The sequence below is a fragment of the Rhinopithecus bieti genome, unplaced genomic scaffold (assembly GCF_001698545.2).
Source record: "Rhinopithecus bieti isolate Rb0 unplaced genomic scaffold, ASM169854v2 scaffold_4666, whole genome shotgun sequence".
In the NCBI taxonomy this organism is placed as follows: domain Eukaryota; kingdom Metazoa; phylum Chordata; class Mammalia; order Primates; family Cercopithecidae; genus Rhinopithecus; species Rhinopithecus bieti.
The window spans coordinates 851,138-873,489 of record NW_016804530.1 but is presented as its reverse complement, the minus strand read 5'-3'; the positions used below and the strand labels follow the sequence as shown (position 1 = coordinate 873,489).

Here is a 22,352-nt window from a genome sequence, read left to right as displayed (position 1 = left end):
AAAAAAAAAAAAAAAAAAAAGAGAGAGGCATTCAAGGCTTCAGATGCCAGTTATGTCCCAGCGCCATGAAGGCATTAAGACGTAGACATCTTTTTTTTTTTTTTTTTTCTTCTTGAGACAGAGTCTCGCTCTAGCCCGGGCTGGAGTGCAGTGGCTGGATCTCGGCTCACTGCAAGCTCCGCCTCCCGGGTTTACGCCATTCTCCTGCCTCAGCCTCCGGAGCAGCTGGGACTACAGGCGCCCGCCACCTCGCCCGGCTAGTTTTTTGTATTTTTTAGTAGAGACAGGGTTTCACCGTGTTAGCCAGGATGGTCTCGATCTCCTGACCTCGTGATCCGCCCATCTCGGCCTCCCAAAGTGCTGGGATTACAGGCTTGAGCCACCGCGCCCGGCCATCTTTTTTTTTTTTGAGACAGAGTCCTGCTCTGTTCTGTTGTCCAGGTTGGAGTGCAGTGGCGTGATCTTGGCACACTGCAGCCTCCGCCTCTCAGGGTCAAGTGGTTCTCCTGCCTCAGCCTCCTGAGTAGCTGGAATTACAGGTGCCCACCACCATGCCCGGCTAATTTTTGTATTTTTAGTGGAGACAGGGTTTCACTGTGTTGGCCAGGCTGGTCTCAAACTCCTGACCTCTGGTGATCTGCCCACCTCAGCCTCCTAAAGTGCTGGGATTACAGGCATGAACCACCGCACCCGGCTCATAGACATCTTTTAAAATAAAATTTACTGAAAGTAAATCAATTTAGCAACAAGAACTTTATAAATGCTCTTTTCTATTGAGATATAATTCACATACCATGAAATTCATCATTTTACAACATACAGTTCAGCAGTTGTTAGTACCTGTGCATCAATCACTTAACAACAAGGATAGGTTCTGAGAAATGCGTCACACAAACATCATAGAGTATAATTACACAAACCTGGATGGGACAGCCTACTACATATCTAGGTTATATGGTATAACCTATTGCTCTCAGGCTACAAACCTGTACAACATCTAACTGTACTGAATACTGTAAGCAGCTGTAACACAATGATAAGTATTAGCGTATCTAAACATAGAAAATGTACAGTAAAAATATGGTATTATAGTATTATAGCAGGGGTCCCCAACCCCCAGGGCCATGACCTGTGAGGAACCCAGTAACACAGCAGGAGATGAGCAGCGGATGAGCAAGCATTACCATCTGAGCTCTGCCTCTCGTCAGATCAGTGGTGGCATTAGATTCTAATAGGAGCGTGAACCCTATTGTGAACTGCACATGCTAGGGATCTAGATTGCGCACTCCTTCCAAGAATCTAACTAATGCCTGATGATCTGAGGTGGAACAGTTTCATCCTGAAACCATCTCCCCCTCCCCATCAGTCCATGGAAAAATTGTCTTCCATGAAACCAGTCCCTAGTGCCAAAAAGGTTGGGGACTACTGTGTTATAGGACCACTGTCATGTGTGCAGTCTGTTGTTGACTGAAACATCATTATGTGGCTCATGTCTGTATATTCACAAGGTTGTGTAACCATCACTGCTATCTAATTCCAGAACATTTCATCACCCCAAAAAGAAACCCTGGTACCTGTCTATAACCATACCACCCCTGAACATGTCCAATCTTGTCTGATCTCAGAAGCTAAGCACGGTTGGGTCTGGTTAGTACTTGGATGGGAGAAACCTGGTACCTGTTGGCAGCCACTCATCATTTTCCTTTCTCCTCATCCTCTGGCAACTTCTGATTTCTTTCTTTTTTAAAAATTTTATTTATCATTTTTTATTGTCCCAAGTGTTCCAAGTAAATACTGATCTCTCTATTTCTATGGACTTGCCTATTCTGGACATTTTATGTAAATGAAATCATGCTATATGCAGCCTTTTGTGTCTGGCTTCTTCTATTAGGCATGATGTTTTCAAGGTTCATCTAAGTTGTAGCATGTATCAGCATTTCTTTTTATGGCCGAATAATATTCCTGTGTATGGATGTACCATATTTTGTTTATCCAGTCATCAACTGGTGGACATTTGAGTTGTTTCCACCTTTTGGCTATTATGAATAATGCTACTATGAATATTCATGTACAGGCTTTTGTTTGATACCTCTATTTTCATTTCTTTTGAGCATATACCTAGGAGTGCTATTGCTGGTTATTCTATGTTTAACTTTTCGAGGAACTATCAAACTATTTTCTTTTCTTTGTTTTGGATGGAGTCTTGCTCTGTCACCCAGGCTGAAGTGCAGTGATGCGATCTTGGTTCACTGCAATCTCCGCTTCCTGGGTTCAAATGACTCTCCTGCCTCAGCCTCCTGAGCAGCTGTGATTACAGGTGTGTGCCACCACACCTGGCTAATTTTTGTATTTTTAGTAGAGACAGGTTTCGCTATGTTGGCCAGGCTGGTCTCCATCTCCCAACCTCAGGTGATCCCCCCTCTCAGCTCCCCAAAGTTCTGGGATTACAGGCGTGAGCCACTGTGCCCGGCTGATCAAACTATTTTCCATATCAGTTTTTCCACATTAAGATTAGACAAAATTGGACATGTTCAGGATGGTATGGCTATAGTTAAGTACTAGTGGCTGTACCAGTTTACATCCCACCAGCAATGTATGAGGATTCTAATTTTTCCACATCCTTGCCAACAAGGATGTTATTGATTTTTTTCCTTTTTTATTATTACCATCTTTGTGAGTGTGAAGTAGGATCTCATTGTGAATTTGATTTGCATTTTCCTAATGACTAATGTGCTTGTTGGCTGTTTGTTTAATTCTTTGAAGAAATGTTTCTTGAAGTCCTTTCCCCATTTTAAAATCAGGTTGTCTTTTGTTGTTGAGTTGTAAGGGTTGTTTTCTTTTTTTCTTTTCTTTTTTTTTTTTTTTTTTTTTTTTTTGACAAGGTCTCACTCTGTTGCCCAGGCTGGAGTGCAGTGGCACAATCTCGGCTCATTGCAACCTCTACCTCCCAAGCTGAAGTGATTCTCCTGTCTCAGCCTCCCAAGTAGCTGGGACTACAGGTGCACACTACAGTGCCCAGCTAATTTTTTGTGTTTTTAGTAGAGACGGGGTTTCACCATGCTGCCCAGGCTAGTTTGGAACTCCTGAGCTCAGGTAATCCACCTGCCTCAGCCTCCCAAAGTGCTGGGATTACAGGCATAAGCCGCCGCACCCAACCAAGAGTTTTTTATATACCCTGGATACTAGAACCTTATCAGATATATGACTTGGAAATATTTTCTCCCAATCCGTGGGTAATCTTCTCACTTTCTTGATAGTCCTTTGATGCATAAAGTTTTAAATTTTGATGCACTCAATTGTATCTATTTTTTCCTTTAGTATTTTATGCTTCTGATATCCTATTTTGCATGTGGATATCCAGCACTATTTGTTGATAGATTAACCTTTCTCCATTGAGTAGTCTCTTTTTTTTTTCTTTTTGAGATAGAGTCTTGCTCTATCGCCCAGGCTGGAGTGCAGTGGCATGATCTCGGCTCACTGCAAGCTCCGCTTCCCGGGTTCACGGCATTCTCCTGCCTCAGCCTCCCCAGTAGCTGGGACTACCGGCACCCGCCACCACACCCGGCTAATTTTTTGTATTTTTAGTGGAGACGGGATTTCACCGTGTTAGCCAGGATGGTCTCGATCTCCTGACCTCGTGATCCTCCCGCCTCGGCCTCCCAAAGTGCTGGGATTAAAGGCGTGAGCCACCGTGCCTGGCCCAGCTGGCCAAATAGTCTTAATACTCTCATGGAAAGTCAGTTGACCACAGATGTGTGAATTTATTTCTGGACTCTCAATTCTGTTCTATATATATATATGTCTACTCCCTACCAGTATCATATATTGTTTTATTTAGCTTTTTGAATGCTCTACTTTTATTACTCCGAATGTGCTTCTGATTTTTAGTACCTTTTAGTATATTGTGATCATTATTTCATCCTCTCCTTTTTTTGATGCAAGTACTTCTGTGTGGATTATTTGCATAATCAGCACACTTGTCATTTAAGGTGATTAAGAAGTGTTTGTTTTATTGCCTTACTGTGCTGTGGTTAGATTTTCCAGGCTCTTGTTTTCTGAGTTGTTTTTTACTGTTTTAGAAAGCCTTGTTTGCACTATTTCTTCTGGACCCAGACTCATCCACTACTGAGGCCCACTCCCTTGATGTCAAAGAATACTGGCTGCTGTTTGTAGTTCATCCTCACAGGAACTCAGGCTACACCCATCTGCTTCAGCTCAGTGCTGATACTTCCTGCCAGTTGTGGACTGAACTTCTGATGCAGAAAGCCTGTTAAGAAAACCTCTTCCTTGAACTAGAGCTTTCCAGAGGTCAAGGGTGGCACTGGCCTTATGATCTATGATAAGCTTTGTTGTAAATTACAGTTCCTGAGATGTCATACTGATGAGGAGGCACATGGGAAAGAACCTGTCTTTTTTTTTTTTTTGAGACGAAGTCTCGCTCTGTCGCCCAGGCTGGAGTGCAGTGGCCGGATCTCAGCTCACTGCAAGCTCCGCCTCCCGGGTTTACGCCATTCTCCTGCCTCAGCCTCCCGAGTAGCTGGGACTACAGGCACCCGCCACCTCGCCCGGCTAGTTTTTTGTATTTTTAGTAGAGACGGGGTTTCACCATGTTAGCCAGGATGGTCTCGAACTCCTGACCTCGTGATCCACCCATCTCGGCCTCCCAAAGTGCTGGGATTACAGGCTTGAGCCACCGCGCCCGGCCAAGAACCTGTCTTTTAAACCTCTTTCATGCTGCCAGAACAAGCATTTATAAGCACTGTTTCCATATGTACCATACCCTCGTCTTTAGAAAGGAAGAGCCATCAGAAATTATGGGTCTTGTTCAAGGTCATCCAGTGATGTCAGAGTGCTGCTAGGAATAGAATTCATCCCCTACTCCCATGAATTCTTTTCTTGTTATCATTACCAAACACTCCTTGCCTGTTGGTCAACAGAAAACACATCTCAGTATTTTCTCCAAGGGAGGTTTTGAGTTTATTATTCCCTTTTGGGAAATCAAGATGATTTTCCTCTTCCCCAGTTGGATTCTGTACCCATTTCATTAAAGTCCTTGGTAGATTTTTTTTTTTTTTTTTTTTTTTTTTGAGACAGGGTCTCACTCTGTCACCAAGGCTGGAGTGCAGTGGCTCAATCTCAGCTCAATGCAACCTCTGCCTCCTGGGTTCAAGTGATTCTCATGCCCCAGCCTCCCAAGTAGCTGGGATTATAGGTGTGCACCACACACCTGGCTAATTTTTGTATTTTTGGTAGAGACGAGGTTTTGCCATGTTGGCCAGGCTGGTCTTGAACTCCTGACCTCAGGCGATCCACCCACCTCAGCCTACCTAAGTGCTGGGATTACAGGTGTGAGCCAGTGCACAGGGCCTGATTTAATGTTTTTTGTTTGTTTGTTTGTTTGTTTTGTTTTGAGACGGAGTCTTGCTCTGTAACCCAGGCTGGAGTGCAGTGGCACGATATTGGCTCACTGCAAGCTCCGCCTCCAGGGTTCACTGCCGTTCTCCTACCTCAGCCTCACAAATAGCTGGGACTACAGGCGCCCGCCAACACGCTTGGCTAATTTTTTGTACTTTTAGTAGAGACGGGGTTTCACCGTGTTAGCCAGGATGGTTTTGATCTCCTGACCTCATGATCTGCCCGCCTCGACCTCCCAAAGTGTTAGGATTACAGATGTGAGCCACTGCGCCCTGCTGATTTAAAGTTTTATAACAAAACTCTCTAGTCTTTGTGCCTACTGAAAATTGTTATGGACTAAATGAGTTTAAATTTTCACAAGGTAGAATTTTGTTTCAGTGATGAAAGTAGATGGTTTCAGGTTGATTTCATTAACCCACTTTTTTCTGGGTTTTTTTTTTTTTTTTTGAGACAGAGTCTCACTCCTCTGTCACCCAGGCTGGAGTGCAGTGGCACACTCAGCGGCTCACTGCCGCCTCAACCTCCTGTGCTCAAGCAATCCTCCCACCTCACCCTCCCGAGTAGCTCGGACTACAGGTGAGTGCCACCATGCCCGGGTACATTTTTTGTAATTTTTGTAGAGACAAGGTTTTGCCAGTTTGCCCAGACTGGTCTCAAACTCTAGGCCCAAGCAATCCACTGGCCTTGGCCTCCCAAAGTGCTGGGATTAAAGGCGTGAGTGACCACACCTGGCCATTAACCCACATTTAAGATCCCAATTTCCAACTCTCCATTCCCCATTCCCCCAGCCCCTGGCAACCACCATTGTACTCTCTGACTCTATAGTATGAATTTGACTACTCGAGGTATGGCATATAAGTGGGATCATACAGTATTTGTTTTTTGTGAGTAGTTACTTTTACTTATGATAATGCCCTCAAGATTTATCCATGTTGTAGCACATGTCAGAATATCCTTCCTTTTTGTTTGTATTTATTTTTTTATTTGAGACATGGTCTCGCTCTGTCACCCAGGCTGGAGTGCAGTGGCACAGTCTTAGCTCATTGCAACCTCCATCTCAGCGATCCTCCCACCTCAGCCTCCCAAGGAGCTAAGACCACAGATGTGCACCACCACGTCCGGCTATTTTTTTTTTTTTTTTTTTTTTTTTGAGATGGAGTCTCACTCTGTCACCCAGGCTGGAGTGCAGCGGTGCGATCTCGGCTCACTGCAACCTCTGCCTTCTGGGTTCAAGCAATTCTCCTGCCTCAGCCTCCCAAGTAGCTGGGATTATAGGGGTGTGCCACCATACCCGGCTAATTTTTTATATTTTTGGTAGAGACAGGGTTTCATCTTGTTAGCCAGGCTGGTCTGGAAGTCCTGACCTCGTGACCCGCCTGCCTCAGCCCACCAAAGTGCTGGGATTACAGGCGCGAGCCACTGCGCCCAGCCCACGTCTGGCTATTTGTTTGTATTTTTAGTAGAGATGGGGTCTTGCCATGTTGCCCAGGCTGGTCTCAAACTCCTGAGCTCAGGTAATCTGGTCACCTCTGCATCTCAAAGTGCTGGGATTACAGGCTTGAGCCACTGCACTCAGCCTTTCGTTAATTTTTTGTTTTGTTTTGAGACGGAGTCTTGCTCTGTCACCCAGGTTGGAGTGCAGTGGCACGATCTCGGCTCACTGCAAGCTCCGCCTCCCAGGGGCGTTCAAGCGATTCTCATGCCTCAGCCTCCCGAGTAGCAGGGACTACAGGTGCCCACCACCACGGCTGGCTAATTTTTTTTATTTTATTTTTAGTAGAGACGGGGTTTCACCATGTTAGCCAGGATGGTCTCCATCTCCTGACCTCATGATCCACCTGCCTCGGCCTCCCAAAGTGCTGGGATTACAGGCGTGAGCCACCACTCCCGGCCCTTTCCTTCCTTTTAAAGCTAATAATATTTCGTCATATACCACCTTTTGTTTATCCATTCACCCACACTGATGGACACTTGGGTTGTTTTTACCTTTGGCTATTGCGAATAATGTTGCTGTGAATGTGGGTGTACAAATACCTCTTTGAGACCCTGTTTTCAATTCCTTTGGGGATGTACAGGAAGTAGAATGTCTGGAATATATGGTAATTTGAATTTTAATTTTTTTAGAAACCACCATACCATTTTCCAGTGGTGGTACTATTTTACCTTGCTACCAAGAGTGCATAAGGGTTCCAATTTCTCTGTATCCTCACCAACTCTTATGTTTTGGTAATAGCCATCCTAATAGGTGTGTAGAAGTGCAGTGAATATATATTTTAAAGAACCTTGAGTCATAATGTCATAACCCAACTCATATCATATTTTGTACAGATCTTTTAAATAATTATAACATATTTGATGTGCATTCAATAAACTTCTATTGAATCCTGGCTACATTCCAGGATTCAAATATGAAATAGGCACAGTCCCTGCCCTCATGAATAACACAGATAAGGAGCCCCTATGAAATAACTTATAACCATTGTACCCCTATCTAAAGGATCAGAACCATAAACTCTAGCAACAGATCTGAGAGAAGGGGATGGGAGAGAAAACATCCACAGGTTCAGTGTGTTCTGAACTCTTTAGGAATTTTGCATGGGCAGATCTGCTCAGTTTTCTCCCATAACAAATAGGGTATTCTGTATGAAACTTGGCTACAGTGGTTATTCACTAAGTTGTTGAGAAAGAGATATATATTAATTTTCCCTATGGCAATTTAAAAACATGCACAAAAGTAAAGAAAGTAATATAATGAATCACCAAATACCTGTCACCCAGTTTGTGGAATCATCAGCACATACCCAGTCTTATTTCATCCCCACCCCCACTCACTTCCTCTTAACCACTAGATTATTTTGAAACAAAGTTAGTATATTATTCAAGTTTTCATTTTCTACTTGTTCTTCATGCTGTTTCCCTTAGATACTGGGGTGTGTGCTCTAATTTTGACTTCTATTAGCAGTCTTACTGTGTACAATATTCTTTCTCTGAGAGAAAGTTTTGTTTTGTTTTGTACTGATAGAATCACAGTGTTTCCTAGCCTCAAAACTCTCTTGTTTTGTCTCTCCCACTTCAGAGTCCCCATGAACCTGCTACACATTTTCTTTTTTTTTTTTTCGAGATGGAGTCTCGCTCTGTCGCCCAGGCTGGAGTGCAGAGGCTGGATCTCAGCTCACTGCAAGCTCCGCCTCCCGGGTTTACGGCATTCTCCTGCCTCAGCCTCCCGAGTAGCTGGGACTACAGGCGCCACCACCTCGCCCGGCTAGTTTTTTGTATTTTTTAGTAGAGACGGGGTTTCACCGTGTTAGCCAGGATGGTCTCGATCTCCTGACCTCGTGATCCGCCCGTCTCAGCCTCCCAAAGTGCTGGGATTACAGGGTTGAGCCACCACGCCTGGCCCACATTTTCACTTTACCCAAGTCAAAGTGACTTGGACCTCCACTCACCAGCTCTCTTAGTTCATCTCTATAATGTATGAAGTTAGGGACTTTGGCAGTCTTCTTAATTATTCTGTATACAGTTTCTAGCCTGGTGCATAGTAGGTACTTAATAAATAGTTGTTGATACCAAGGCAGGTGCATCACAAGGTCAGGAGTTCAAGACCAGCCTGGCCAAGATGGTGAAACCCCCTCTCTACTAAAAATACAGAAATTAGCCAGTCATGGTGGTCGGCCCCTGTAATCCCAGCTGCTCGGGAGGCTGAGGCAGAGAACTGCTTGAACCTGGGAGGCGGAGGTTGCAGTGAGCCGAGATCGCACCAATTCACTGCAGCCTGGGTGACACAACGAGACTCTGTCTCACAAAAAAAATAATAAAAGTTGTTGATGGCCGGGCGCGGTGGCTCAAGCCTGTAATCCCAGCACTTTGGGAGGCTGAGGCAGGCGGATCACGAGGTCAGGAGATCGAGACCATCTTGGCTAACACGGTGAAACCCCATCTCTACTAAAATACAAAAAATTAGCCGGGCGTGGTGGTGGGCGCCTGTAGTCCCAGCTACTCGGAGGCTGAGGCGGGAGAATGGCATGCCCCTGGGAGGCGGAGCTTGCAGTGAGCCGAGATGGCGCCATTGCACTCCAGCCTGGGCGACACAGCCAGACTCCGTCTCAAAAAAAAAAACAAAGTTGTTGATGACTGAATGGATGAACTCCATTTGGCTTTCCACTCATCTGAACCTCACAGTCAGCAGTTTTCATAGCACACTTGGTTCTCTCTAGATAGGTAGGTAGGTAGGTAGGTAGGTAGGTAGGTAGGTAGGTAGGTAGATAGATAGATAGATAGAAATACAGATTTTTTTTGAGACAAGGTCTTGTTCTGTCGCCCAGGCTGGAGTGCAGTAGTGTGACCTCGGCTCACTGCAACCTCCACCTCCAGGGTTCAGGCGGTTCTTGTGTCTCAGCCTCTCGAGTAGCTGGGACTACAGGGACATACCACCATGCTCGGCTAATTTTTGTATTTTTTGTAGAGACAGGGTTTCGCTGTGTTGCCCAGGCTGGTCTCAAACTCCTGGCCTCAAGTGATCTGCGCACCTTGGCCTCCCAAAGTGCTGAGATTACAAGTGTGAGCCACCACACCCAGCTGGTTCGCTATAACTTAAATGAGGAGAAAATTACCTGGGCTTTGAGAAACAGCTTTTATCCTGGACCTCTTTTGTCTAGCTGAAAAATCTAAATTTTTCTGGCTCCCCCTGCTGGTCGCTCCTAGGCAGTTGCGTCCAAGTGCTCGGATAGGATTGGAGCCAGAGCCAAGTTTGGGAAGGGAATACAAAGCATTGTTGGTAGGGTGCCCTGACCAGTCCAGGCAGGTTTGAGGAGGAGGAAAGCAGCTTGTTGAAAACAGTTCTGGGAAGTGCAGCTTTCTGTGTAAAGGGCAAGGCAGGTGGCCCACTGCCAGCCAAAATCAGGAGAGCAGGGATGGGGGCTGCAGCTTCCGAGAATCGTTGACCACATGAGCCCATAAGTGAGCTGGTCATTATGTGAGGATCAGACCCTATCTTGAGAATGGAGATGGGCTCCTTTTCTAAGACAAAGCAGGCTGGGGTCAGACATAGTCACCATGCAGGCATAGTACCTACAGTGTTTGTTTTATTTTGGTAAGAATGGTGGTGAGTGTAGATGGGAGCATCCCCAGAGTTCACAGTCCTGCATTGGCTACATGACCCTACTATCTCCCAGTTCTTAAGACCATTAACAACTCTGTGGAGCTCTGGGTGGAGCTTCTGCCAGGGCCTTCTTCCTCCACCGTCTGTAAAAACAATAAATTCCCCACACCTCTCATACCAGTCAGAATGGCTATTATTAAAAAGTCAAAAAACAACAGATGCTGGTGAGATTGTAGAGAAAAAAAGACACTTTTACACTGTTGGTGGGAGTGTAAATTAGTTCAACCATTGTGGAAGACAGTGTGGCAATTCCTCAAAGACCTAGAAGCAGAAATACCATTTGACCCAGCAATGGCATTGACTGAGCAATGCCATTACCCAAAAGAATAGAAATCATTCTGTTATAAAGATACATGCATGCATATGTTCATTGCAGCACTACTCACAGTAGCAAAGACATGGAACCAACCTAAATTCCCATCAATGATAGACTTGATCAAGAAAATGTGGTACATATACATCATGGAATACTATGCAGTCATAAAAAGGAATAAAATCATGTCCTTTGCAGAGTCATTGATGGAGCTGGAAACTATTATCCTCAGCAAATTAATGCAAGAACAGAAAAACAAACACTACATATTCTCACTTATAAGTGGCAGCTGAATGATGAGAACACATGGACACATGGAGGGGAACAACACACACTGGGGCCTGTTGGACAGTGTGGCGGGGGAGGAAGGATAGTATCAGGAAGAAACAGCTAATGGATGCTGGGCTTAATACCTAGGTGATGGGATGATCTGTGCAGCAAACCATCATGGCACACGTTTTTCTATGTAACGAACCTGCACATCCTGCACATGTACCCTTGAACTTAAAAGTTGGAAAAAAAGGCCAGGCACGGTGGCCCACGCCTGTAATCCCAGCACTTTGGGAGGCTGAGGTGAGTGGATCATGAGGTCGGGAGATCGAGACCATCCTGGCTAACATGGTGAAACCCCGTCTTTACTAAAAATAAAAAAAAATGAGCCTGGCATGGTGATGGGCACCTGTAGTCCCAGCTACTTGGGAGGCTGAGGCAGGGGAATGGTGTGAACCCGGGAGGCAGAGCTTGCAGTGAGCCGAGATCATGCCACTGCACTCCAGACTGGGCAACTGAGCAAGACTCCATCTCAAAAAAAAAAAAAGAAAGAAAGAAAAAATAAATTCCTCACACCTACCCACCTTCTAGATCACATTTCTCAGTTGTTTATATTTGTCTTTTCCACAACACAACTTCCCAGAAAGTGGACTGTGGCCAAATTAATCTCTCCAGATTCCAGCCAGCTGTAGGCATCAGGAAGAGGGTTAATGATGTCAAGACACTAAGGGCAGATCCCCTCCTCTTTTCTCCAATCCCAAGCCCCAGGCACCAGCATAATTCCTCTTAAAGTTGAACGTGGAAAATAGGCATTTGTTTTACTTCAGGACGAAGGGGTAAGCACGTGACTTTCCCTAATACACAAGGAAGGGAAGTGAATCCAGAAGAACCCCAGGGCATGAATATTACCATTAGGCTTAGATAAGTGTAGCTGTGAAATGGTCATTATAAAGACATGTTTGGGCTAGGCACAGCAGCTCATGCCTGTAATCCCAGCACTGTGGGAGGCCAAGGCAGGAGGATTGCTTGAACCCAGGAGTTCAAGACCAGCATAGGCAACATAGTGAGACCTCATCTCTACAAAAGTTTTTTTTTTTTAATTAGTCAAGTATGGTGGCACATGCCTATAGTCCCAGCTACTTGGGAGGCTGAGGTGGGAAGATCACTTGAGCCTGGGAGGTCGAGATGACAGTGAGCCATGATCACACCACTACACTCCAGCCTGGGTAACAGGGCAAGACCCTGTCTCCAAAAAAAAAGGTCCAATGCCCAGTGCCCACACATGATAAAACTCTCAGTAAACTAGAAATAGAAAGGAACTTCGTCAGCTTGATAAAGAATACCTACAAAACCTACAGCTAACGTTGTATTTAACAGTGAGAAACCAGAAGCTTTCTCACTAAGATCAGGAACAAGGCAATGGTGTGCCCTCTCATCACTTCTTTTCAACATCATACTGGAAGTCCTGGCTAATGTAATAAGACAAGAAAAGGAAATAAAAGATACACAGATTGGGGAGGAGGAAATCAAGCTGTCTTTGTTCACAGATGACATGACCATCTCTGTAGAAAATCTGAAAGATGAATGGCGAAGCCTTGAGAGATGTTAAAAAAGAAAAAAAGAAGGACAGGACAGGAAAGGAAAAAGGAAAGGGAAGGGGGGAGGGGAAGGGGAAGGAAGGGAAAGGAAAGATCTGAAAGAATTGACAGAAAAACTCCTGGAACTAATAAGTGATCACATCAGCGTTGCAGGTTATAAGGTCAATATACAAAACTTAATTGTTTTCCTATATACCAGCAATGGATTAGTGGAATTTGAAATAAAAACACATTGATATTACCACTCACCAAAATTTGTATAAACCTAACAAAATATGTATAAGATCTGTATGAAAAAAAACTACAAAACTCTGATGAACAAAATAAAAAAAGAACTAAATGGAGATATATTCCACAGTACATGGATAGGAAGACTCAATATTGTCAAGATGTCCGTTCTTCCCAACTTGATCTATAGATCAAAGCAATCCCAATCAAAATCCCAGAAGTTATTTTGTGGATATCAACAAATTGATTCCAAAGTTTATACAGAGAGTCAAAAGTCCCAGAATAGCCAACATAATATTGAAAGAGAAGAATAAAGTTAGAAGACTGAAACTACCTGACTTGGAGACTTATAAAGCTATAGGAATGAAGGCAGTGTGATATTTGTGAAAGGATAGACAAATAGATCAATGGAACAGAATGGAGAGGCCAGAAATAGATCCACATAAATATAGTGGAAGGAATAAATACAGTGGAAGGAAGCAAAGGCAATACAATGGAGTAAAGATAATTTTTTCAACAAATGGTGCTGGAACAACTGGACATCCACATGCAAAAAATTAATCTAGACGCATACCTTACACTCTTCACAAAAACGAACTCAAAATGAATCATAGACCTAAATGTAAAACACAAGATAAATATAAACTCTGAGAGGATAACAGAAGAAAACCTTGGATGTGGTTATTACTTTTTCATTACAACACTCAAAGGCATGATCCATGAAATAAATAACAATCTAGACTTCATTAAAATTAGAAATTTCTGTTCTGTGAAAGACCATGTCAGAAGAATGAGAAGATAAGCATGAGCATAGACTGGAGAAAATATTTGCAAAAGACACATCTGATAAAGGACTGTTATCCAAAATACACATAAGAACTCTTAAAACTCAACAATAGGCCAGGCATAGTGGCTCACACCTGTAATCCCAGCACTCTGGGAGGCCAAGGTGGGGGGATCATGAGGTCAAGAGATTGAGACCATCCTGGCTAACATGGTGAAACCCCATCTCTATTAAAAATACAAAAATTAGCACAGGTGGTGCACGCCTGTAGTCCCAGCTACTTAGGAGGCTGAGGCAGGAGAATCACTTGAACCTGGGAGGCAGAGGTTGCAGTGAGCCAAGATCATGCCACTGCACTCCAGCCTGGCGACAGAGTGAGACTCTGTCTCTAAATAAATAAACAGATAAATAAATATACAATAAAATAAAACAATGCATTTTAAAAATGGACCAAAGACCTTAACAGACACCTCACCAAAGATGATATACAGATGCCATATAGGCATATGAAAAGATACTGTACATCATATGTCATCAGAGAAATGCAAATTTAAACAATGATTAGATACTACTATACTACACATCTGTCAGACTGGCCGAAATCCAGACAACAAATGCTGACAAGGAGGTGGAGCAACAGGAACTTTCATTCATTGCTGGTAGGAATGCAAAATTGATGGTACAGCCACTTTGGAGAACAGTTTGGCATTTTCTTACAAAACTAAACATACTCTTACCATGTGATTCAGCAATCACAGTCCTTGGTATTTTCACAAACGAGTTGAAAACTTAAGTCCACACAACAACCTGCACACACAGGTTTACAGCAGCTTTATTCATAATTGCCAAAACTTGGAAGCAATCAAGATGTCCTTCAGTAGGTAAATAAATGAATATACTATGGTACATCGGAACAATGGAATATTATTCACTGCCAAAAGGAAATGAGCTATCAGGCCGGGTGTGGTGGCCCATGCCTATAATCCTAATACTTTGGGAAGCTGAGGTGGGAGGATCTCTTGAGCCTGCAGGAGTTTGAGACCAGCCTGGGCAACATAGTGAGACCTCATCTCTACAAAAAAAAAAAAAAAAACAAATATAAAAAGTAGCCAGGTGTGGTTGTGTGCCTGTGGTTCCAGTTACTTAGGAGGTGGAGACGGGAGGATCAGTTGAGCCTGGGAGGTTAAGGCTGCAGTGAGCTTTGAAGGGAACCTTGAGATTGACAATTTTTTTTTCTTTTTTTTTTTGACACAGAGTCTCGCTCTGCTCCCCAGGCTGGAGTCCAGTGGTGTGATCTTGGCTAACTGCAACCTCCACCTTCTGGGTTCCAAGCGATTTTCCTGCCTCAGCCTACTGAGTAGCTGGGATTACAGGTGCGTGCTATCACGCCTGGCTAATTTTTTTGTTTGTTTGTTTTTTGTTTTGTTTTTGTTTGTTTGTTTGTTTGTTTGTTTTTGAGACGGAGTCTTGCTTTGTCGCCTGGGCTGGAGTGCAGTGGCCAGATCTCAGCTCACTGCAAGCTCCGCCTCCCGGGTTTATGCCATTCTCCTGCCTCAGCCTCCGAGTAGCTGGGACTACAGGCACCCACCACCTCGCCCGGCTAGTTTTTTGTATTTTTTAGTAGAGACGGGGTTTCACCGTGTTAGCCAGGGTGGTCTCGATCTCCTGACCTCGTGATCCGCCTGTCTCGGCCTCCCAAAGTGCTGGGATTACAGGCTTGAGCCACCGCGCCCGGCTTTTTTTGTATTTTTAGTAGAGACGGGGTTTCACCATCTTGGCCAGACTGGTCTCAACTCCTGATCTGAAGTAATACACCCTCCTCAGCCTCCCAAAGTGCTGGGATTACAGGCCTGAGCTACTGTACCCACCCGAGATGGACATTTTTAACTGAACATTTTTATGTGTAAACATTGTAAATGAATCTTAAATACCAGATGGAGACTGTTCTAATTCCTGAAAGCAGCTGAATCTTTAGCACCCATCATTAAGCTGCCCACTGGGAAAGAGGAACTTGACATAGTGTCACCGAGGATGGCTAGTGAAAATCACTAAAAATGCTTACATTTCTGTAGGATGAGACACCTCAATAAACCTGTTGCAACTGCATTTCCTTCCAGTCTTTTTTCCATGTGTCTTTTTATTTGATTGATTTATTGATTGATTGAGACGGGGTCTCACTCTCTTACCCAGGCTGGAGTGCAGTGGCACAATCTTGGCTCACTGCAATCTCCACCTCCCAGGCTCCTGAGTAGCTGGGACTACAGGTGCACACCACCATGCCAGGCTAATTTTTGTATTTTTGTAGAGATGGGGTTTTGCCATGTTGCCCAGGCTAGTCTTGAACTCCTGGACTCAAGTGATCCGCCCACCTTGGCCTCCCAGAGTGCTGGGATTACAGGTGTGAGCCACCGCGCCTGGCCTTCCATGCATTTTTTTAAACATTTTTCAGGTCTTACCACCTAAGCAATTTCGTTCTTTTAAAACCTGCTGTTTTCTCATAACCACTTTTTATTTATTTATTGAGGCAAGATCTCACTCTGTCGCCCAAGCTGTAGTGCAGTGGCATGATCACAGCTCACTGCAGCTTTAACCTCCTGGGCTCCAGCAATCCTCCCACCTCAGCCTTCTAAGTAGCTGGGACTACAAGTGCATGCCACCACACCTGGCTAATTTTTTGTTTATTTTTTGTAGAGATGAGGTCTCACTATGTTGCCCAGGCTGAGCCTCATTTCTTATCTATGAAGTGGAGATGACTCTTACCTTTCATGGTCATAAGGATTAGAAGTATGTTCAATAAATGGTAGTTATTAATATTATGAGAAGATAAAGATTGCTATCTAAAGAGCTGGCTGCAGTATTCCTCTTAGGAAATTGTCTTTTTTCAGGAAATACCCTGATAATCTGTTTGGACATGAAAAGAAAGGTGAATTCCTGTTCCTCCTTGTCCCGACTCCACATAGTTCATAATTAGAAAAAGAAAGATCTTGACTGGGTGCAGTGGCCCACACCTGTAATCCCAGCACTTTGGGAGGCCAAGGTGGGCAGGTCACGAGCTCAGCAGTTTAAGACCAGCCTGGGCAACATGACGAAACCCTGTCTCTACCAAAAATGAAAGAAATTAGAAATTAGCTAGGTGTAACAGTGCACACCCATGGTCATCCCAGCTATCTGGGGGGCTGAGGCGGGAGGATCACTTGAGCCCAGGACGTTGAGGCTGCAGTGACTTGCGATCACGCCACGCAATTCCAGCATGGGTAACAGAGTGAGATCCTGTCTCAAAAAAAAAAAAAAAAAAAGGAAGAAGAAAAAGTACTCTGCAAAATACAGTTCTCACTGTATTGTGTGTCTCTAGAGGGGATGGGGATAAGCCCAGGATGAAGGAATTGAGGGGGCCAAGTAAGTAGGGCAGGTGGCTGGGGAGACTGAGAATGACCAGCCACCTGAGGGCAGCTGAGGACACTGAAGAACAGCCTCACCAGGGAGATGTTCCCTGTGGCAGGTACATGAAGGGACTGGACTGTCAGTGTGTCTTATGTGCTGGCTATGATTTAGCCTCTGTTGTCCCCAAATCAGGGTGAACATCAGAGCACCTACTGACTTTGAAAAAAAATGAAGGAAAAGTCCTAGGTTCTATGTCTGGGCTGATGCCAGTGGAGAGAGGGACCATTTAAAAAAAAAAAATCTTTTTAGAAACAGGGACTTGGTATGTTGCCCAGGCTGGACTGGGCTTAAGCTATCCTGCTGCCTCAGCCTCCTGAGTAGCTGGGACTACAGTCATGTGCCACTGCACCCGGCTTGAGAAGGGACTCTTTTTTTTTTTTTTTTTTTTTTTTTTTGAGACAGAGTCTCACTCTATAGCCCAGGATGGAGTGCAATAGCATGATCCCAGCTCACTGTAGCCTCCACCTCCCAGGTTCAAGTGATTCCCCTGTCTCAGCCTCCCGAGTAGCTGGGATTACAGGCGTGTGCCACCACACCTGGCTAATTTTGTATTTTTAGTAGAGACAGGGTTTCACCATGTTTGGAGATGTTGGAGGAGATGCCTCCCACCCTTTATGGAATGGGGCCAAAGCCATTCTAACTTCAGTATTAATGAGAAGGATGATCCCATAAAGCAGGAGGTGTGGAGGGCAGATGCTCAGGCTGACATTAAATAACAATCCGAGGAAATGTGAAAGGGGCAGGGAATGTGGCTTCTATAGGCATGGCCTATTTGGGGTTCTCAGGTGCCTCTTGTTTGTTTACACAATTGAAAGCATTTTAAAATATTTTCAGGACCTGGAGTGGGGCGAACCCTGGGAAGGGGCCCCATGTAATGGGGATGTCCACCTCTCCTGCGTTTCAACCCAATGATCTGGCTTGGCCTTTCCTCCTGAGCTCTGGCCCTGGGCTTGCAAGGGGGTTGTGAGGTATGGGACTGTGTTACTGGAAAAGGCAGCCTTGAGTGAGGGCAGGTAACATCATTTTATCCTGTGTTCATCCTGGTGTCCAGCCTCAGTATGCTTCCCACCAAACTGGCCTCCACGTTAGAACATGGTCTATCTTGCCCCTGGGGCTCTTCACAGTCCGATGGCTGGCCAGCATTTTCCAGCAGCTTATACACAGTCTCAAAGGGCCCTTTGTCTCCCTCGGTGACATGAAGAGGTTTGTCACTTCAAATGTCAGCTGTTATTTGGACTTTAAGGGCAAGTTTGCCCATGTCTGCCTGTGAGCACCCTGCCCCACTCCCTACATGTCCCAGTCCTAGTATACTCCAGGATCCTACTCTAATGCCACCTGGCCAGCATCTTAGACCGGCCCGGCATCTCATCTTTCTCCACAGCACCAGAGCATTTATTTTCCGTCACTTCCCATGTCTCATTCTCTCTTGGTGTTATGGACGTTTATTTATGTGTATGTCCCATGTCCTGTGCTACTTTACTGTGTGCTAAAGCTCCTTGAGGACAGGAATTAGGTCTCTCTTAGCACACAGTAGCCACTCAGAATATCTGTTGAATGATTTAGTAGCTGCCAAGTGCCAGGATCTATTCTAGGCAATGGGAATACAGATACAAATTATCTTTGCCTGATCCCCATTACCAAAGAAATCTGGTCTCATAAGAGGAGACAGATCCCTAAAAAGATGATGCAAAAGTAGAAATACATGCAGAACAGGGAGGTGGCACAGAGTATCACATCCATCATGATGGAGTCCTGGGCTCCCTGGTTAGACAGTTCCGAATTCAAGTCCTGGCTCTGCTGTTTCACAGCTATGTGACATTGGCAGTTGCTTCTCTGGGACTCCATGAGAACAAAATAGTACCTACTGCATAGGGTTGTTGATGTATGTAAGACCCCTGTCATGGTCCCTGGCACATGGTAGTGATGTAATACACATAGGCTGTCTTGTGGAGCGGGCAGGAAAAGCTTTGCAGGCAAGGGGCAATCTGAACTGAGCTTCTGAAAAAAAGTTCCTTAGATAGACAAGAGATAAGTATTTTAGAGGCAGAGGAAACCTCACGAATAAACAATAGTTTATCATCATCCAAAAAAAAGCTTTGAAAAATGAAACACAAGCCCCACAGCTCATGGAGTCTGTGCTCTTTAACGTGGACTCCAAAACATGCAGCGGCTTCAGGGCACAGATTTGGACTTGGAAGGAGGGAGGGAGATGTTAATAATCTTGAAGTCCCTCTTCGTTGTTGCCACAGGCTCTGACCTCTGCCTGGTATGGACTGGCCATGGGATAGGATGCCAGATTTTGGAGGGCAGAAGACTCTTCCCTGAAGAAAAAATAAGTTATTTTGCTGGTGTGCCCATTCACAGTGATACAAAGAAGCTTTATTTCAGAGGCTCCTACCTCTGCACTGCCCTGTCCTTAAAGGAAACATGTTTTGTTAGGATGGATTAGTCTCTTAGATAAATATTTGGTATTTCCTTTCACAGCAGTTTAGCAAGAGATGCAGATTCAGACGTTAATCATTCTGCCTTCCTCCTACCTTCCCCCAGTGAAAATCATTTCACACCATCTACCAGTCACCCTCCACTCTTGGAGAGATGCAGAGGAGGGTAGGCAGCCCTGGGAGAGAGACTGAGAGGTGGGGTTTGTAAGAAGTAGAATTCTGGAGACACTGCTGCCAGGTGCTCAGCGGCCAGGCACAATTATGTAAACTGGAGGGAATCCTGCCAGCCTGTCTCCTCCAACAGACAGGAGTGATACTTCTAGGTAAGTTTTAGGTACCTTTAGAGTGAGTGCTGACCACTGTCACTCAAGGTAGGAGAGGGCATGGCTGTGGAATTTCCTCCTTCAAGAGGCACTTGTGAGCCAGGCACCATGGCTCACGCCTATAATCCCAGCACTTTGGGAGGCCTAGGCAGGCAGACCACGTGAGGCCAGGAGTTGGAGACCAGCCTGACCAACATGGTGAAACCCCGTCTCTACAAAAAATACAAAAAAAAAAAAAAAATGAGCCAGGCATGATGGCGTGTGCCTGTAATCCCAGCTACTTGGGAGGCTGAGGCAGGAGAATCCCTTGGACCCAGGAGGTGGAGGTGAGCCGAGATAGCACCACTGCAGCCTAGGTGACAGAGTAAGACTCTGTCGGAAAAAAAAAAAAAGAAACTATCACTGGGAGTTTAGGAGTCAAGTCTGAGGACAAGGCAGACCTGAGTTTGAATCCTGACTCTTCCACTTACTATGTGACCCAGGGGAGTTCCTCCATCTCTCTGAGCCTGTTTCCTCATCTGCAAGAGGGGGATGATAATAGGATAATGAAACCAACCTTATAGGTTGTGCAGAGGATTAGCTCATGATGATCGTCTCTTTTGGTCTTCACAAAGACCTGATGAGGAAACAGGCTCAGAGATTTACGGATTTCCCCAAGGTTGGCAGAAAGCAGATGATGGAGCTGAACAGCCAAAGCTCAGATTCTTTTTTTTTTTTTTTTTAAGAGTTAGGGTCTCACTCTATTACCCAGGCTCGAATGCAGTGGCGTGATCATAGTGATCATAGCTCACTGTGACCTTGAACACCTGGGCTCAAGCGATTCTCTTGCCTCAGCCTCCTGAGTAGCTAGGACTACAAGCGTACACCACCATGTCCAGCTGTTCCTCATTTTTTGTAGAGATGGGGTCTCACTAAGTGGCCCAGGCTGGTCTCACACCCCTGGCCTCAAGTGATCCTCCCGCCTTGGCCTCCCAAAGCTCAGGCTGCCAAGTGAGCAGTGCTTTGGAAGATGGAACAGGCTGCTTCCTCTGTTGTTCCCTTCCTGCCATGTGACAGATACTCCTTTCTAACACCTATGGTCCCTACCTGTCCATGGACATGCTCACAGGTCTCCAGGGAGCAAAACTAAAATGAGTTCAGGAACTCAGGCTGGCCCAGTCAAGTCCTTGGTTCAAGGCCAGGTTTTCTAACACTCGGTGGGTGTGACCAGATTCTGTGATGGTCACAAAGCTATATGTCCACAGGGCCTCCACATTCTAGGGTCACCCTTTCCTTTGATACTCACATCTAATGGCCTAAGCCTCTATTCCACAGTCCACAAAGCCCAGCAGCTTACCAAGGATTTTGTGTAAATGGCTTAGAACTATTTCTTGAAAAATTCAGCTGAGTCTTTATCTTTACACCAGAACAATGTAATTCTAGGCGGGGTGCGGTGGCTCACACCTGTAATCCCAGCACTTTGGGAGGCCGAGTCAGGCAGATTACCTGAGGTCAGGAGTTCGAGACCAGCCTGGCCAATGTGGTGAAACCCCGTCTCCACTAAAAATACAAAAATTAGCCAGGCGTGGTGGTGTATGCCTTTAATCCCAGTTACTCCAGTTACTCAGGAGGCTGAGGCAGGTGAATTGCTTGGACCTAGGAGGCAGAGGTTGCGGTGAGCCGAGATCACGCCACTGCACTCCAGCCTGGGCCACAAGAGCAAAACTCCGTCTCAAAAAAAAAAAAAAAAAAAAAAGAACAAAGTAATTCTGATACCAATGTGAGTCTAAAATTTTGTGCTGTTTGTTCCCTTAGGTCTGTTTTTCTCTCCTTTACCATTGTTTTTCTTCTTGCTTGGAGGTTAAATGCTGTCTCTATCCTTTTAGGGGTTTTCCTCTTCCCTGAGATTTCTCAAGATGCCCAGGGTGCCTTAAGTCTGCCTGTCCCCTCTTGTTCCTCATTCTTATTCCCATTAATTCTCCATTGTGCTTACTTCTTGCCTCCTGTTTGTTGTTCTTTCCCTCTTTTCTTCATACATTCACCATTAACGGTGCACCAACCTTTTACTTCACATCAGGTAGATAACATGGTGGGGAAGACAAGTTGCTGAGCTTCTTAGAGCCCCTTGGCCATGAGGAGTCCCTGCCCACATCCCTCCTCAGGTGCTAGCTGGGTAGGCCATGTCAGATCCCCTCTGTAAGTCTTCCCTCCCAGAACCCCAACCCCATTTCATACCTCCCTGGTCCACCCTACTCACCCTCCTGCTGTCACTGTCCCCTCACCTTGCCCAGCTTTTCTCCTGGTATTTCTCATTATCTGAACTCATATTTAAGTTGTCTGTCTCTCCCGTTAAGCCTCACAGTGGTGTCTTGTTCACCACCATACCCCAAGAGCATGAAACC

General features: G+C 45.1%; 1 long non-coding RNA gene across 1 annotated transcript in view; it reads left to right on the top strand.

The window, feature by feature from the left end:
* Positions 1 to 22,352, top strand: part of LOC108527614 (uncharacterized) — a 68,386-nt gene that overhangs the window by 20,079 nt on the left and 25,955 nt on the right. The gene's annotated exons all lie outside the window — the stretch shown is intronic.